Raw genomic sequence first — 16,498 nt, forward strand, 5'->3', positions numbered from 1 at the left:
GGGCAATTTTTTTCTTTTAAGGCTGCAGTCCACATTGAGTATGCAGATATTTTTGAATATTTTGGTTCAAAATTCAGTATGTTATTTGTCAGAAATAAGCATGAAATTATAGCAACCTTAACACCTGCACAAAATCAAAGGCACTTAAGAAAATGCTTGTCTGAACAGCAGCAAAAGCCATCCTGGATCATGACACTGCTTTTCCTTTGCCTTTCAACCTCACATGAGAGAGGACATGACGGGAAGAACCTGGAAAAGTGTTGGTTTGTACTACAGTGGAGAGGAAAAAAGAAGTTCTGCATTGCATTTGGTCATCTTTGTGTTCCTGTAACAGATACCTGGACAGGGAAATTCTGAGTGCCAATGCATGGAGAGGGGCTTGCAGGTTGACTGTGCTTCCCAGAAAAGTCTGTACCTTCTTTTCAAAGGAAAAGGAAAAGTTCCTGGGAAAAAGAACCCATAGTACAATGAAAGAGGCAGTCATGCTGATTCACTAAAACAGAGGACATGCTAAATACATAGAACAGAAATTATATATAAATATATAAACAGAAATTAATCCATATCACTTTTGGGAAGGATGATGGTTTTTAGTGAAAAGTTGTGCTATTCAATGAAAATCAAAACAATAGCACAAAAGCTTGACAAGATAAGTAAAACAAAGGAAATAAAATTTCTTTTCAAATGAAGCAGGGTGGCAAGAATGCAAATCTAGGTGATGAAAAAATATTTGGATGTCTAAAGGCAAAATGAACCATTTAGAGGATACATATTTCTTGCTTCCTAAGATTCTATGGTATACAGACAATACCTTTGCTTAATGTAAACTGAAATAAGCAGTATCAAAGTTGTAACAGATGATGATTTCATCCTAGGTGCACTTTATATAATTTTATAAATGGTGTGTGCCTAGCTCTATAAGAGCCCTACCACAGGCACAATCTACTACATAGCTACCAAATTTCAAATACCTTATCTGCACAAAGGAATCAGGCAAGGGGGAGGCTGACACATTTTTGCTGACAGACATTGCAGCATTACAATGTAAGGAAATAAAGTAATGCAGGTTTAACTGGAATAGTTTCAGAGGCACTACTCCAAGTTTTCTATTACTCCAAACAGCATCTATAACATGGTAGTGACAATTTACTCTTCTTGTACACTAAATGCACAGGATTCCAAGGGCAACTATTTCCTTTTTAAACACGTTTATTTTTTTCACATTTAGAATTATATGCATTAATTAACTTGTCTGACATAAACTGAATACCATAATATAAAATTGTTTTCAATTGCACTAGGGGAAGCTCAGGCAACAACAAAAAAAAGAATAGATTGCAGATACATATGAATGAACACTCATTTTGCAGTCTATGAACAGGTCACAGCTTAATGCAGTACATAACTAGAAATGGTATTTTTGGATAAAATTGCCCCATCGAGACCACTTGCAGCATATTTAATGTTTTGATTATGGATAATATTTTGTTTGATTTTATGAAACAAGTTATAGCAATCAGTTTTTCATATTTAGATATTTTTCACTCTTCAGAGGATCAGCTTGTGCAGGATGGACCATATGAGTGATATAGCCATTTTCTAAAATGTTTGATATTCTGTTCATAGCAAGTATTTGATTGGGAGTAACAGCTGCATAATTGAATAAATAAAGCCATCTTAGGACTTTGGAAAATTTTAAAATACTACTACAAAGCCAGTATTCTATCCTGCTTATATCTTCATACTTTCCAAATGTGTTACATCATAGCAATAAGTTCCTGATTACAGATAACCTGTCATGTAGTAACACTACTATGAATTTTATTTAAATTTCTTAAACTACAGGAGCAGCGAACACAGGCCACCAGCAAGAAATCTGCTTTAGGAAAGTATTGGAAAATCTTGGAAAGTCTCTCTTAGGAAAGTCCTACCAAGCTTAGAAAACGACTGTTACTAAATCACCACTTGCCTATACTCTTACTCTGTTACCACCCTCTGTACTACTGTGCCAAGGAAGGTTCAAGGCTAATGTATTTCAGCTGAACCAGAGAGATGAAGCTAGAAGAAAATGGCTACTGCAATGAGACATTAAACCAATTTTTTTTTTCTGTTCATCAAGTTAAAATAGAAATTAAAAGCCTTTTCAGAAAGACCCAAATAAAATCTCCATATTTTTACATGAGTTCTCCACTAGAGCACTTGTCCTCCAAGCTGGGAGAGTAGGGCAGAGGAAAGATGAGCTCAACCAATTTGTCCAATGTAATCAGCAAGAAAGACTTGTTTTGTACTGGAAGTAAACAAAGATTTCATGATTTTTAAATTTCCCAAAATTTGGGATCTTATGCATACTCTCTTACTATTTTCATGTCTTTTATAACAAACATCACCACAACCATCTCCCTGGCACAGCTGTAGTGGACCCTTTCCTTCTGTATTAAAGACCTGGCATTGTAAATGTTTCATTCTTAAAAGTACTTCTCTTCTAGAAATTTCATTTTGAAATCTTCTCACCAAAAATATTTTGTTGATTTCACTGACCTCCTGGAGTTTATTTTCAACTTTCATGTATCTGCCCATATTTTTTCAGGACATGCTCTGAGATCTGGTGAATTTTGATAGTATTTTACTACCCAGTAGCATCTCTAATACAGAGTCAGTCTTCTGATAGAAGATTTATGATTTTTTTCTGTATATGTTATCTCCAGTTAATTTCTAAAATGACTTAGTTTCAACTACACCCTTCACTCACAATTTGGGCTAAATAAGGACATTAGTTTATTTAGAAAATATGCCAATTTTCGAAATAGGCATATGGGCCTATATTCACTCACTATTTTCATATTCACTCTTTAGAGGAGGTGCTGTTCTGTCTAGGCAAAGAAACTTATGATAGCATTACCCCTACTTGTTTGCACAGTTCTCCACCAGTAGCAACCTGTGCTAATTTTTTGCACAGGTATATACAGAAATTTTGGCATGTGTTTAATATAAGCAGGCCTGGTCTTGCATTCTCAGCACAGGCAAGTCTCCAACAAATCAGTGAACTGGCAACTCGACCAGCTCAAAAAGATGCATGGTTTCATTACATTCTTACTTTAACACACACAGAAAGAAGAACAGAAACTCCTAATTGAAAGTTTACTTCTTACAATCCAGCCGAATAGACAGCTTGATGTGTCATAGAGTTTTATCAGGAACTCTCTCAACAGTTTTAAGAAATGCCACCAAAGGTCCAAAGTCACAAGGCTATAAAAACATATTTTCAGTTTTACAAAGAGAACTGTACAAGAGACACTGAAAGCAATGTTCCCCAGACTTCACAAATTTCTGTCAAACACAACTGCAGAATGAAGACAGCAGATCAGCAACCACCACCCCAAAAAAAATCTCTTCAGTCTTCTCATACCAAAGTGAGCATGCTGACATTTTCATGTGGTTGACTAACTTTTCTTTATGGCCACCATAAATTCAACTTGTTATAATTACTGTCAATAAAATTAATGAAATTACAGGCTGTTCAACAAAAGGAATATCAATCTGTAGCATTTTATTAGGTCAGTAAGACCTTCATTTATCACTGGTACATTTTGTGTAAGGCAGGGATTTGGCTCTTGATTTGTAGCTGTTGTAATTTCTTAAAGTCACATTCCAGGATCTTAAAAACATCTCATATATTGATTCTGCTTGCTTGATCAAGAAAGAAGTTTTAAAAATAAAAAAAAAAAACTTCTAAAACACTTTCTAAAGACTTGGAATAACTTCAGTCCCGAGCCAAATGCAAAATGTATTGCAGTTTAAAAAACAAAATGCAGCAGATTTTCAGTTAACTGCCAATTTACTGAAAAGTGTGTTGAATACAAACCCCCCTAAAAGGTGTTGTAAAGTTCTCCACTTTGGGGCAGCAGGCATGAAAAAGTCCATACCTCTCTAGTTTCCTGTTTGCTATAAAACAATAAGGAGAATGACACACTTTTTTTCATTTGCAATATAATATTTTCTTTTTTGTAATTAAACTGAAGTCACACAAAGACATTTCCAATATGAAAAAACCCTGTAAAAAGCACATTCAGAACACAGAGCAACACAAATGTGCTTTTTCTTCTTGTATTACATGAATAAAAATGTTCTCAGTGATTTCATGTTCAACAAATAACTGAATGCTTTACAGGTACTTTGACTGGATGGTACTCTGGTGTCAGAGTTTAATTCTTGAGTCCTAGAAAAAAAGGCAATAGGAAACATACTGGAATTTATCTTTCTAAGTGTTATGTCATCTTACTTTCAAAGCTATCTAAGTTATTTCACAATCTGACTTCCATGTTCAGCCATGTCCTGTGCAGTGAAGAATTCAAATTTCTCTGAAAGTCATTGTGAATTAAAGCTCATGCTATGTGAAACTACAAGCATTACTCCAAACAAACAAAACAAAACAAAACTGAATAAACCTCAACAAAATGAAGCAAACAAATAGCTAGACAGGCTTTACCTTTTAGTCAGACTTTAAAGAAATTATTAATTTCTTTTTTAGGGTCTGCTCACCTTGTTTTAGTAAAACAACAGTTTTGGCAGGTTATGTCTAATGACCACAAGTATCTGTCAGCATTCTGGCCTCTCAATAAGTCAATCAGTTGCCGTTCATTGGAACAATAGAGGTGCAATCCTATTTCATTTTTTTTAAATGCTGCAGCTTCTAGCCAATAGGGGAGTCATAGGGTTTAAAAACATTTTTCAAAACCCTGTACCAAGCTGAAGTCTAATATTATGTAACATCAAAAAACCTATGCTAAAAATTGAGATACATAAGTTATTAAGTAATTTAGGCACTGTAAAAGTGAGACGTATTCCTCTTTGGTTGGATTTGAAGAGAAGAGATTGGGCTAGAACTCTGTCATTCATTTGGATGATATCTTATATGTGCAGATACAAAAAATTCAGTACACATACCAGTCTCCACAGACTGGCAGTAAAAATCTATCCTATATGGCTAGAAAATGTGAGCCCTACCATTTAGTAATTTTTGTAACATTAACCCACACCAAGAAATTAATTATGTCTACTTTCTGTTGCACAACTTTAGCTAAGGTGATGAGCCTGATCTTTTCCAGGATTAGAAACCAAGTATCTTTCCTCACTTAGCTACACTGGACACTGTCTTCAAGTACTAATTCAGTTATTAATAGCCCTTTTTCAGATCAGTCGCACACAATGAAGACTAAGAAGGCAAAATGGATAAGAGAGAGGCTTAAATTCACACTGAATTTTGTGGGGTTGACATTGCAAGCATCTTTTTTAGTAATCAACTGGAATAAGGTGCTTATTTCTATAGTGTTCTCATGTTTCCCAGGTTAACTTACAGAAGTCAGGCAACTGAAAACATTAAAGAATCTCCTAACTTAGCTGTATGCAAAATTACATGCTTTAGGACAATTACCCTATCCAGTGCAAATGAGGAAAGTTTACAATACATCAACGTTCTTGGAGTGCCATTAGTTCTGTTTCCATTTAGGAAATATTCCCATATTGATCAATTTCTTTCTTTTCAGTGGGTTTTTTGGTTGGTTGGTTGGTTTTTGTTTTCGTTTTTTCCCTGCTTAGCATTCTCAGGTCAAATCTCAGTAAAGAGCAACTTGAACTGGTACCAAAGGAATTAACTTCAAGCAAACTTATGAGAACAGTATAAGAGATAGCAAATCTGATCTGCAAAAAAAATCTCTCCAAGCTCTACTGAACTGATTCAGGACTGCCAGTGTCCTGCCTAACCACAACAGCAGTCATGATCACAGCTGTCACAGTAATCAGTGTTTCATAACAGAAATATTTCAAAGCTGATTTAGACATACAGGGACAATGCTTTTTCAGGCAGTAAAAATAGAAAGATTACTGTATTAAAGGTATGATTTCGTATCTTGAAAAACAATTATGTGAACAAATAATCACAGATGCTCCTCATGTGAGGAGAGGAGGACCCATGAAAAAGAAAAGTAAACCATCACTTCTCTCATGATTATTTGCCTCTCAAACAGAGAAAGCAAGACCCTCTTTCACTTCTGGTTTTGGAATACCCTCAGCACAGTCTCGCTGAGAAAATGTTAGAATTGGTCTTCTGGGTTTGGTTTTTTTTTTTTAATATGTTCCTCAATACTTATTCCAGGTAAAACACAACTTAAAGCACCAAAAAAAAACATCATGGGAGAGTTTATCAAGCAAGGTCACATTAAAGAGTGCTAGGTTATGTCCTCAGATAATTATTTAATTTAGAACAATGAGGCTGTGTTTGGAAATTATACCTGTCACTTTAAAATACACCTCCTCCTGATTTAACTCAGATTCATGGCACGAGACCCAGTTTCAATGTAATGCCAAAATGAAAACAGTGCTTTTTAAATGACAGGTCAACTGAACCTGAGTGATTTTAGTGAAATGTGGTTATTTGTACTTATCAAAATTTGTTGGGTTTAGATATCTATTGTTAAAGAGAAAGCAAAGCTCTTGTAAAGTGTTTTTTCTTCTTCTTTGATGAAGGAAGAATATTTGAAGTGAAAAATCACTTTCCAGTGCAGTAGAAAAATAATCTGAAAAACAATGAAATAATGTGGAATTTCATTATATAATTATCTCTAGTCATAAGAAGGCAGCACTTTGTAGACCTGATGAGAGACCAAATGAGAGAACTAAAAGAGATACAAACCAAAGAAAATTTTATTCCAAAAAGTTTACATTCTAGTAGATCATAATTGCTTTATAGAAAGACAATTTTAATTCATCTTTTGTTTTCACCCAGGACTCTTGTATGAACCCCATAATGCAGCTGTTTTGCTCATCACTTCTAAAGATTTTGAGATTCACATATATTTTGAATTTTACTGCAAAATACAGTTTTGGAGTTGTCCTACAGAGAGTATTGAAGAATACTGGGGACAAATGGAGTGTATTTGAACATTAAAAATCTATCTTTTCACCATTTACAGAAAATACAGTTGTTACCAAAGTTCAGGTTTTTCTGTGCCACAAAGAACATTTGTTATCTAAGCATGCCATTTTCTGAGAACCCTTGTTCTGTAGAATTGTGCTGTGAGTTGCTGAAGTTGGTTCAGTCAAGGATCAGACTGAGGAGGGAATGAGGTCTGAGCTGAGCAGAGGAAGATTCCTAACCTTCATTTTTACCTTAATTATGCTATAGACGCAAGGCCTATAGAAAAGGATAAATTATTCACGGCTGTTACACCTGAAACAGGTATCCCTCCCTTATTTTGTTACTTTAGCAGTGCCATTTCAGAGGATAGGTCTGTGTTACCACAGTATTCATAAACAGACTCAACATGTTAAGCAGTCTCAAGTAGGGAAGAGACAAGGATCATATTCCTGCAGGACTAAAATGTCACCTTTCTATAAGTCACCTGATAAGCAATGGATGCTTCAACCAAAACAAAAAATTTCCAACCTACTATTATCTTCTAGTAGCTAGCAAGATGTTATGCAATTTCAATACTCTATATATTACAGAATTTGGATCAGATGGATTTTATAAACAGAAATTTCAGTTGAATAAAAATTTTACTCTTGGAAGGCATAATGTCAAATCAGTTTTATGTAGAACATCCATAACTGAAACCAGGGGGTTTATAGTGTTGCAATGGTGTAAAAGCATAAACTCATGCTATCTTTTTTTACTGGCAGAAACCTGCTGTGGGAAAAAAATAATATTTCTCAACCCAGCTGTTTAAATCAGGGCAAGGGCAGACAAAATAGGCTGTGCTGAGATGTCACATCTACTGTACATCCCCTGGCAAGCAGGCCCCAATATTCTAGACAACACATAAACAAGTGTCTTTTCACAGAGGGACAGAATGGCTCCAGTCCCAAATCACAGCTTCCAATAACAAAGCAGGGAAGTGAAAACTCCAGTTTATTTACAAAACCTACGTGCCACGAATGACAGAGATAAAAGTCTTTCCGAGAAGAAATTCAAGGAACCTCTTAACTTGCAGCCTTACAGTGCTCTCTTTGAAATACATTAGGAGTGGAGATATGCGTGTGTCACAAAGCAGCTGTAAAACTGTGGCACAAGGTGATTTGGAGCCTTATAAAAAAATAAATAGTATACTAAGAAAAATTAAAGAGTAGCCAGATCTATCTTGAGAAAGTGAAAGCTGCTGCAGGGGCTACAATTTCAGCTTTTGAAAGAAAGCAATACAAAGGTTTTTCTCAGCTCTGTAGTTTATGGGTCTACTGCAAAGACAGCATAGGAGTGTTGAGGAAGAAGGAGTTTGCAACAGAAAGGAAAATGTGACAGAGGAGAGTGAAAGGAAAAAATTAAATGGTCCTGCATATTTTCCACGTTCTAAACATTTTGCATATTTTCCACGTTCTAAACATTTTAGTGCAGTTTTGCCATCCTGATAATTCCTTTTCATACCTTGTTAACACATAAATGACACAGATTTAATTTTCCATCGGTATTTTTGTCTAGAAGTACATCATATTTAAATCAGAAAAACGTACCATGTGGTTTACGGGTGTTCAAACCTGATTACCCTACTTCCAGCTTTATGATCCATGAGAAAATTTAGGCTAAGAAACTTTTTATTGTGAAATCTGTTCTTCAGGTTTTCCTGACAGAAGAAGTAGAACATGCATGAAGTTACCAAAAGCTCTGGAGTCTTTCAGAGCATTCACCTGCACCATGAGAGACTGATCTCATACCAGTTAATTCCTACAGAGAGCTGGGACTTGCAGGAGCCTCTTAGTGACCCAGCTGCTGAAGGGTGCTGAGAGAAGTAATGTTGGCCATCAACATGCAGGTTAGGTACACAAAAATTTGGCCCCCAGAACCCCTTTTTGTGTCACAAATATTTATATGTAAGGGAAAAAAAAAACCCACTAGCAGTAGAAATTCCTGAGGTTTTCCCTGCAATTAAAAAAAAAAGACATAAAGTTTATTTAATTTCACACTTGTCTTTCAGTTAACAAAGGCACAACTTAGCATAAATCTTTTTGGATATTATGTGCAATGTATTACCTTATTTTTGGACAACTGCACAATGGCTGCAGCTGTTTTATAGGAAGCTATGTTTGAAAAAGCTAATTATATTTCAAGTATTCCGAGGGAAGTGGCCAGAAGAGAGGATAAATGGCAAGGATATTCATCAGGCACTGGCAGGAGCACAAGCATGTTGTGATTGAGGTTTTAGCACATTTCAGAAGCCTGCTGCCTGAGATAGTTTTGTGATTACGTACTCGCTCATCTATTTCCCTTTGGTGTTTATGTTGGAAAGATGGCACGTTATTTTGAAAGAAATGAAGAAAAAAGAAGCTTGCAGAGGAAACTGTAGCAACTAGTCCTGATATGGAGTAGCTTAACACTGAAACATACAAGCAAAACACATAAGTCAAATGTTAAAAAAAAGAAGAATGTACTGTACTGCTGGTTTCACGCTTTCAAAGTGGATTGTGTATTATTATTGTCCTGGAGTTAACGCGAGTCTTCCCCTTGGCGCTAATAGACCCTGAATTACATCTTCCTGGTTGTTTTGGGAGGATGAAATTTGCTTTGCTTTGTAAGGGAGACAGATTATTCCTTTCAGACCAGAGGCCAGGTCTGCTCACCACTGTAGACACGGATGTGGGCATTACCTCTACCGGCATTTCCTTCGTCTTCCCAGTTGTGTTGTGGCTCCCTGTATTTCTTCTGATTTGGACAATTTCTTTGGTCATCACTCAACTGAAGCAGTAAAAAGAGCATTGGAATTTTTGCCACTACATGGCACTCATGGCCACAAGGAAGGGTCTGTTTCCAAACAGTGAAACACACAGCAGTGTGTTTTTCTTCAGACAAGAATCTGTTGGTACTTTTGTCATCCCAACATCTTTGAAAGAATTATCATTTAAAAAAAAAACAAAACAGCAAAACAGCAAAACAAAAAAACAATCAAACAAAAACTTGGTGATTGTGAGTTTTTTAAATAAACAGAATTTTACTAAAACCTCTACCCATGTTTCGTACATTAAAGAACTGAGAAAACAAATTAAATCACAATTCCCTTTTCCTATAGTCATAGTAAAATTTAACTAAAAGAAAGATGAAAATATTTGTATCTGTGGAAACTGCTGTCATTTTAAAAGAAAAGCAAAGAACTCGGTCTTATATCTTCTTTCTGGATCAACTAAACTTCCATAACCTGAGAGGATTACCCCACTGACTATCAAAATCTTTGGTCAACACCTTTTTTCCAACAGTGTAGTAGTAAAGTTGCTAATAAACAGGTTGACTTCTAATGTATATGATTAAAAAAAAAAAGGAACAAAACAAAACACTGATGTCTTCAATTAATGAAGATGAATTGGGGCAAATTGTTTCAATCCTCCTAGGCTGTGCACAGAGATACAGGGTAGATGAAGACATACTAACATAAGGAAGATTTACAGTGAACATGGGCTCTGAAAGCATCTGAACTATTGTTTGTGTTGGTGCAGTTCACACTGGATACTATTCCCACACCTATCTAGGACAACAGTCATGATACAACACTGACAACAGCTTGACCACAAGCAGGGATGTAACCCCAAATATTACAAGCCTGAGGCACCCACTACCTACTGTTAAGACCACAGCCTTACAGATAAATACACTCTTTAGGTAAGAGACACTTAAGAAAAACATTTATCTTTTGTAATACCTTGTACTACCTTGGAAATATGACAAGATATGTATTTTTGTGTTAGGTTCAAAATACTTGCAACCACAATATGCAAAAGAGTTCAAAGGAGGCAGAGGGGGAAGGTTATCCAATCCTCGTAGGATCTAAAAGAGACCACAGGTCCACTTGGATTACAGCTGTGGTGATTTTCTCAGAAAATGCTGTGCTTCAGCTGAAACTAAAAAAGGGAAATGACACAGATGCATGAACTTCTGCAGTAAAAGACAGGGAGAAGTCCTTGTACTGGAAGATACTCCAGTATAATAAATAATTCCTGGAAGAAATCAAGATCAGCAAGCCAAATGCTTTTCAGCTACTCATAACACTCATTTATAAATTTAAACTTGAGAGGTCCAAAGGAGATCTCCTGGCCTTTACTGCTTCTTCACTGACTCAGAGCTAACAGCTTTCTTAAACTGGTACATGTGAGTCAAAAATCAGATTTGAAAGCAATTGTCCTTGCCCAAAGCTGAAAATAAGTTTGACTGTAAAACAAATGTAATTATGTCTCTGCAGGAAGGAACACATCCAGAACGATCATGAAGCTGGTTGTAATCAATGACCTTTTCCGAAATACCTTGAACTCTTTCTTTTGTTGATGGGACTTTCTAAAAGTATACTGGGAGCCATAGGTTTCTGGCGTGCACCCATTTTAAACATTGCTTATCGCACAGTGCTACAATTTGTTATCAGATGACCCTGTGCTCATATGCAAACACAACCACTATCAGGCACAGACAGGCTATAATCTGGCAATAACTTTAAAAAACAGAAACAAACACAATGTGGAGGGAATATTAATAAACCCACAGAATTCTGGCATGGCATTATTAAACTACTACTAAGTATCTGGAGGGAAGTACAGTAAGACATGATAAAAATCCACATTAATTTCAGTCCTATTCCCTATGACATAAACTGTCCTAAATAGCTACTGTCACATGAAATGCTCTCTTTAGAACAGTTCAAAATCCTTCAGCCTTATCTAGCTTTTGCAAATGTGAAGATTATCTTGTTTTATAAGTTTCTATTGTGTCCAATGAGTTAATACACAGATGTTTGTACAAAACCAGTCTTTTAAGTATAACCATTATTCTAGCTTTGGGAGAAAGGTCTTAAAAGAAAGATTCTTCCTTTAGTAGATACCATACTGGCATATATCGCAGAATAAAATTATAGAATTTCTAAATTCTTTAGTACTTATAAGAGTAGTCAGATTTTTAAAAGCACTCCCATATGTAAGGTAGTCAAATTTTAGCAAGTGCCAGCAACTACCATGGTTCATAATGTGGTTTAGGTTAACAATCCCTTATAATATTTCCTCCTCAAATATGACACGTCATAATACTAACCTTCAACAGAAAATCAGTGAATCACTTGTTGTTTACTCTAAAGTGGGGATTATTTCCCTGTGTCATGAGAATTTAATGAAAATTAAATCCAGGAATGACTATGCAGCTATCAGGTATTTTAGTGATGTGTGCTACATAATTGGCTGAATAGGTAAGAATAGAGAACCTAATTTCCTATTTCTTTTGTCAGATTAACTTTTTGCAGACTATGGTGGCTTTTTGTTAATTGCCTGTAAAAAAAATTGCTTCTGTCAAAAAGACACATTTATGCTACTTATTGAAAGCTGCACATAATTTCCTGAGGGCCATGACATGCAAAATAAAAGGCAACAAGGTTCCTATTTAAATTTAGATAGAAATGGGTTCTTGTTTGGTTTTAGTGTTTTTTTTGTGAAGAACAATGTTCTTGCCCAGATACAAATTCATCTTCCCTGGCCAGTGCACATATAGTCTTAAATTGCTCATTTTACATCCCTTTCCATCAATTCATCTGGGACAAGCCAGGAGAAAGACCAACCACACAATCTCTCTTCTTATACAGTACCCAGACTTGGGATCTACAGGTCAGAATACAACCTCAGCCTAAAATTCACAACTGGAATACAGAGCAGGGCACAGGGACAGATGTGCTCAACACCAAGCCTCAGCAGACAGTTCAAGTATTTTCTCTTTATACCAATCTCTAGATCATTTATCATATCTCTTTTTGGATCAAACCTTGCAATACATTCACGTTATATTACCAAAACCAAAACCCAGAAACTCTAGTCAGCAAGTGTGCATGGCACGAGTAAGGATCACTTAGGAATTAAGCTTACCAAGTGTGGAAATAAATGGGATTCCATTTAAATGGTGCTTGTTCTGTCTAACCTTATCCTTCAAGCTGATGCAAGAGTTCCTGGAAAACTTCAAGCTTTGACATTTTACAGATAGGCTTATTTAAGAGAGCATGGAAGATTTTAAGCCACTCAATTCCATTTTTCTTAGATATGTGAGGCACATTCCTTTTTTTAAAGATTTCAGTAGCTTATTTGCAAAATCAGCCGAAAAGAAACAATATTGTTCAGTCAAAAGTTTAATTTTAGAGAATCCAGTCTCTGGGTTGACCATTTTTTTGGGTATTTTAATGCAGGTACTCTTCTCTCATCATTACCATGATGTCATTAATTGCAATATTCCATCTGACTAATCAGGAAGGAGGTTGTGCCTAAACTGGATGAGGCTCTGACTCTAAATATTGCTATCTCTTTTTGCTAAGATTGGTCAGGGAACTCCCATTCAGGAATCCTTTCTTTTGTGAACTTAAGGGAGGCTGGGGTGCCAGTTCAATTTGTTTAATCACACACACTGGGAGATTGGACCCCATTGCTTAGGCTGTGAAATAAATCCACTCATTGTCACTCGTTTCCTCAGAAAATATTTGTATTTCAAAAGCATTCACAAGTCTCACGGCACATTTACAAATATGGGAAAATAAAGTTTTCCCTAAAAATATTTATTAACAAATATCACCAAAATGTGGTATGTAAAAAGAAAGCAGAAAGGAATATAATGACATTTACATACATACATATATACATATGTGTATATATATATATGTGTGTGTGTGTGTGTGTATGGGTGTTACCAAGATCAAAAGATTATGTGACAGGGGGATTTCCATGTAGAATAATTTACTGAAATCTCTTAATTAACCTATATTATTCAGCTTATTATATTATTATATGCTATATACAATTATGAACATATAATATAAAAATAGATATTTTTGTCTAGTAAAATTATACCTCAAGAAAAATATTATAAAATAGCTGATAGGTTTTTTTTCAAATAATCAAATTATTTAATAAAAAGTTAATTTAAAGAATTTATCTATTTTAATAATAATTATTTAATTACCCATCTGCCTATCCTTTAAATGTTTTCTGATTATTTTTCTTAAGTGGTGTAAATACAATAAAAATTTAAATCTAATTAAATTTTGAATTCAAAATACGTTGATATATTCTAATATGCCCCTAAAATTTAAACAGATTACCTTAGGTAATTTGATATGGAATTTTATTGAACAAATTTTTTTTCATTTTTGCCAACCATGTTTATGCCTGTCACATTTGACTTCAGTGGAGTCAAGCCCCTTATTTCCTAATAGTGATAAACATAGATATTAGTTCTTTGACCGTGAAAATCCTTGATTAGATTAACAAAATAATACTAAAGATCTAAAATGTATTCAATATCAATTCCCCATTTGGGATTTTATAATTGAGTCTACTTTTTTTGAAATATAGGCTTGCAAGGCAACATGGAAATCTACAAATAACAGGGAGTATTAAGTAAGAATAAAATGGTAATATCACTACTTGTATGTATTGTATTAAGGAAATAACTATTCAAATGTTATGTCTTGTTCTGATGTTAACCCTTCAGAAAAATACGTGAAAGGTTTGGACATAATTTTTAAAAGCAAGGGAATAATTTGGAGTTGGAAAATAAACCTTGAAGAAAAGGACTAAAAAAAGAATTTACTGAACTTTTCAAAGTGACTGTGAAGTATTTGGACTACAAATAGGTACAAAAGGAATATAGTTTTGATAGTAGAAAGTGCTTTAGTGTACCAGGAAGACCATAAAATGTTGCTATGACTGGAAACCCATGGAATTTCACATAATTTGAATGCTCCCCAAATTCACCCATAGGAGTATTTGACATGATGTTATTCTGAGGTTTTTATGATGGTGAATAAATTGATAGCTGATGATGTTTAAGATTTGTGAATGCCAGAGTTTGGATTAGTGATTCTTAATTGTCTCTTCTGACCCTAAAATAAGACAACAAACTGGTCTCTATACACATGAGAAGTTCTGTAAAATACATTTTTGTAATTAAAATATGTGACCCATAGATTATTCCTGCATTTAGATGTTGTTAACTTGTTTCTCATGGCTTGGAGGCTAATAGGCCAGAGAGGGACTACACTCTTCTCTTTAGCAAATTTAGTGTTTTAATTTTAAAAAGTTATTTGAGTCTGCACAGCTGGGTCTAGTCAACTAAAGTCAGTAGAATGATTCTTTTGACATACCTACAGTCCTATGAGGTATTGCTCGTGGTATTGCATTTTTTAATACCTGTCAGGGTAAAACCAGCATTGTTAGCAGAGGATTCTATTTTTGCACTGGTGTTGCAAATACATTAGATTTTGATGCACAATCTTTATTTCTTTTACATACTGAACTTCTGCAATATTGTCCCTTTGAAGTGTTTAGATCCAGGAGATATATTCCTGAAGTGATCTGACACATGGCTGTTAACATAGTTGCAATGTTGATTTCATCATTCTGAGATGGGTTCTCAGATTGCAGAAAAGTGAGCCTAAAAGAAAGAGGAGAACTTTCCTTTAGCCTTTTCCTTTTTGTGTTTATTTTTCTCCTTCTTTTTTCTATTTCAACATATATCTAAAAGAAAAAAAAAAAGGTATCAGTAGGAAATTACCGAGTGATCTGCAGATGATAGTTGTTTGTAAATGTGAAGGTAAGGGTATTTCCATTTGCTGAATTTAAATGCATTCCAAGTGGCACAGCCAGTACAGTGTCAAGTTTTTTGCTGCGATAAGGCTCAGGGCAGGAAGCCACGAGAGGTCAGGAAGGAAGCATTATCAGGCCTGAGAGCAGACTGAGCAGCAAAGGGAGCAGCAGAGCCTCTTGTATTTAGGCTGTGTAGCAACTGCACTCTTTTCCAAAGATGAACAGCTACAAGTGTAAAATCCCATCTACTGTCTCTTTAAACTTACTGGGGAAAAAAAAATCCTCCTTTGCTGTACTTGTATTTTGCTTCTAGCAGCTTTGTAAGGGGAAGAAGGAAGCAGGGGAAGGCAACAGGGAAAGTACAATTTCACATAAACATTTCTTCTGGGATGTAGACTGGTTTGTTTATAGCAATTTAGTTTGACCCTGGGCACACCAAAGGAAATGGCTTTAATGCTGGTTTTGCTCCACCATACCAGAGCTGGATCCAAGGCATTTAGTTTGCACTGGTATGTTTCCAAACATCACCAACATCACCTGCTTCCTGATATACTGCCCAATGGGATATAGGTCAGGGAGCAACTTAAGGAGAAAGGGAAAGCTTTAACAGAATTTGGCTTGTCAAGAGCCACCTACACTGGGAAATCCAGGGTTGTTGCTCTGTATTACACCACCAAAGGTTTTCAAAGTAGGTTAGGGAATCCATCTAAGCTGGGCTGACAAAGTCAGTTTCCCATCCCATGAAAAGAGGGAATTTAGATTTTCTTCCTGTTCCACGCTGTGATGAAATAAAGACATTTTACATTTTTTCTTTCAAAATGAGGGCAGGAGAGCTATTTGCCTAATTGAGTGTTCATTTGTTTCCTGTTTCATCATTCATTTCGTTCCTTCATGTTGTTGAAGATCTTGCTCTGGTGTTCACTTA

This window comes from Anomalospiza imberbis, chromosome 1 (genome assembly GCF_031753505.1).
Source record: "Anomalospiza imberbis isolate Cuckoo-Finch-1a 21T00152 chromosome 1, ASM3175350v1, whole genome shotgun sequence".
In the NCBI taxonomy this organism is placed as follows: domain Eukaryota; kingdom Metazoa; phylum Chordata; class Aves; order Passeriformes; family Viduidae; genus Anomalospiza; species Anomalospiza imberbis.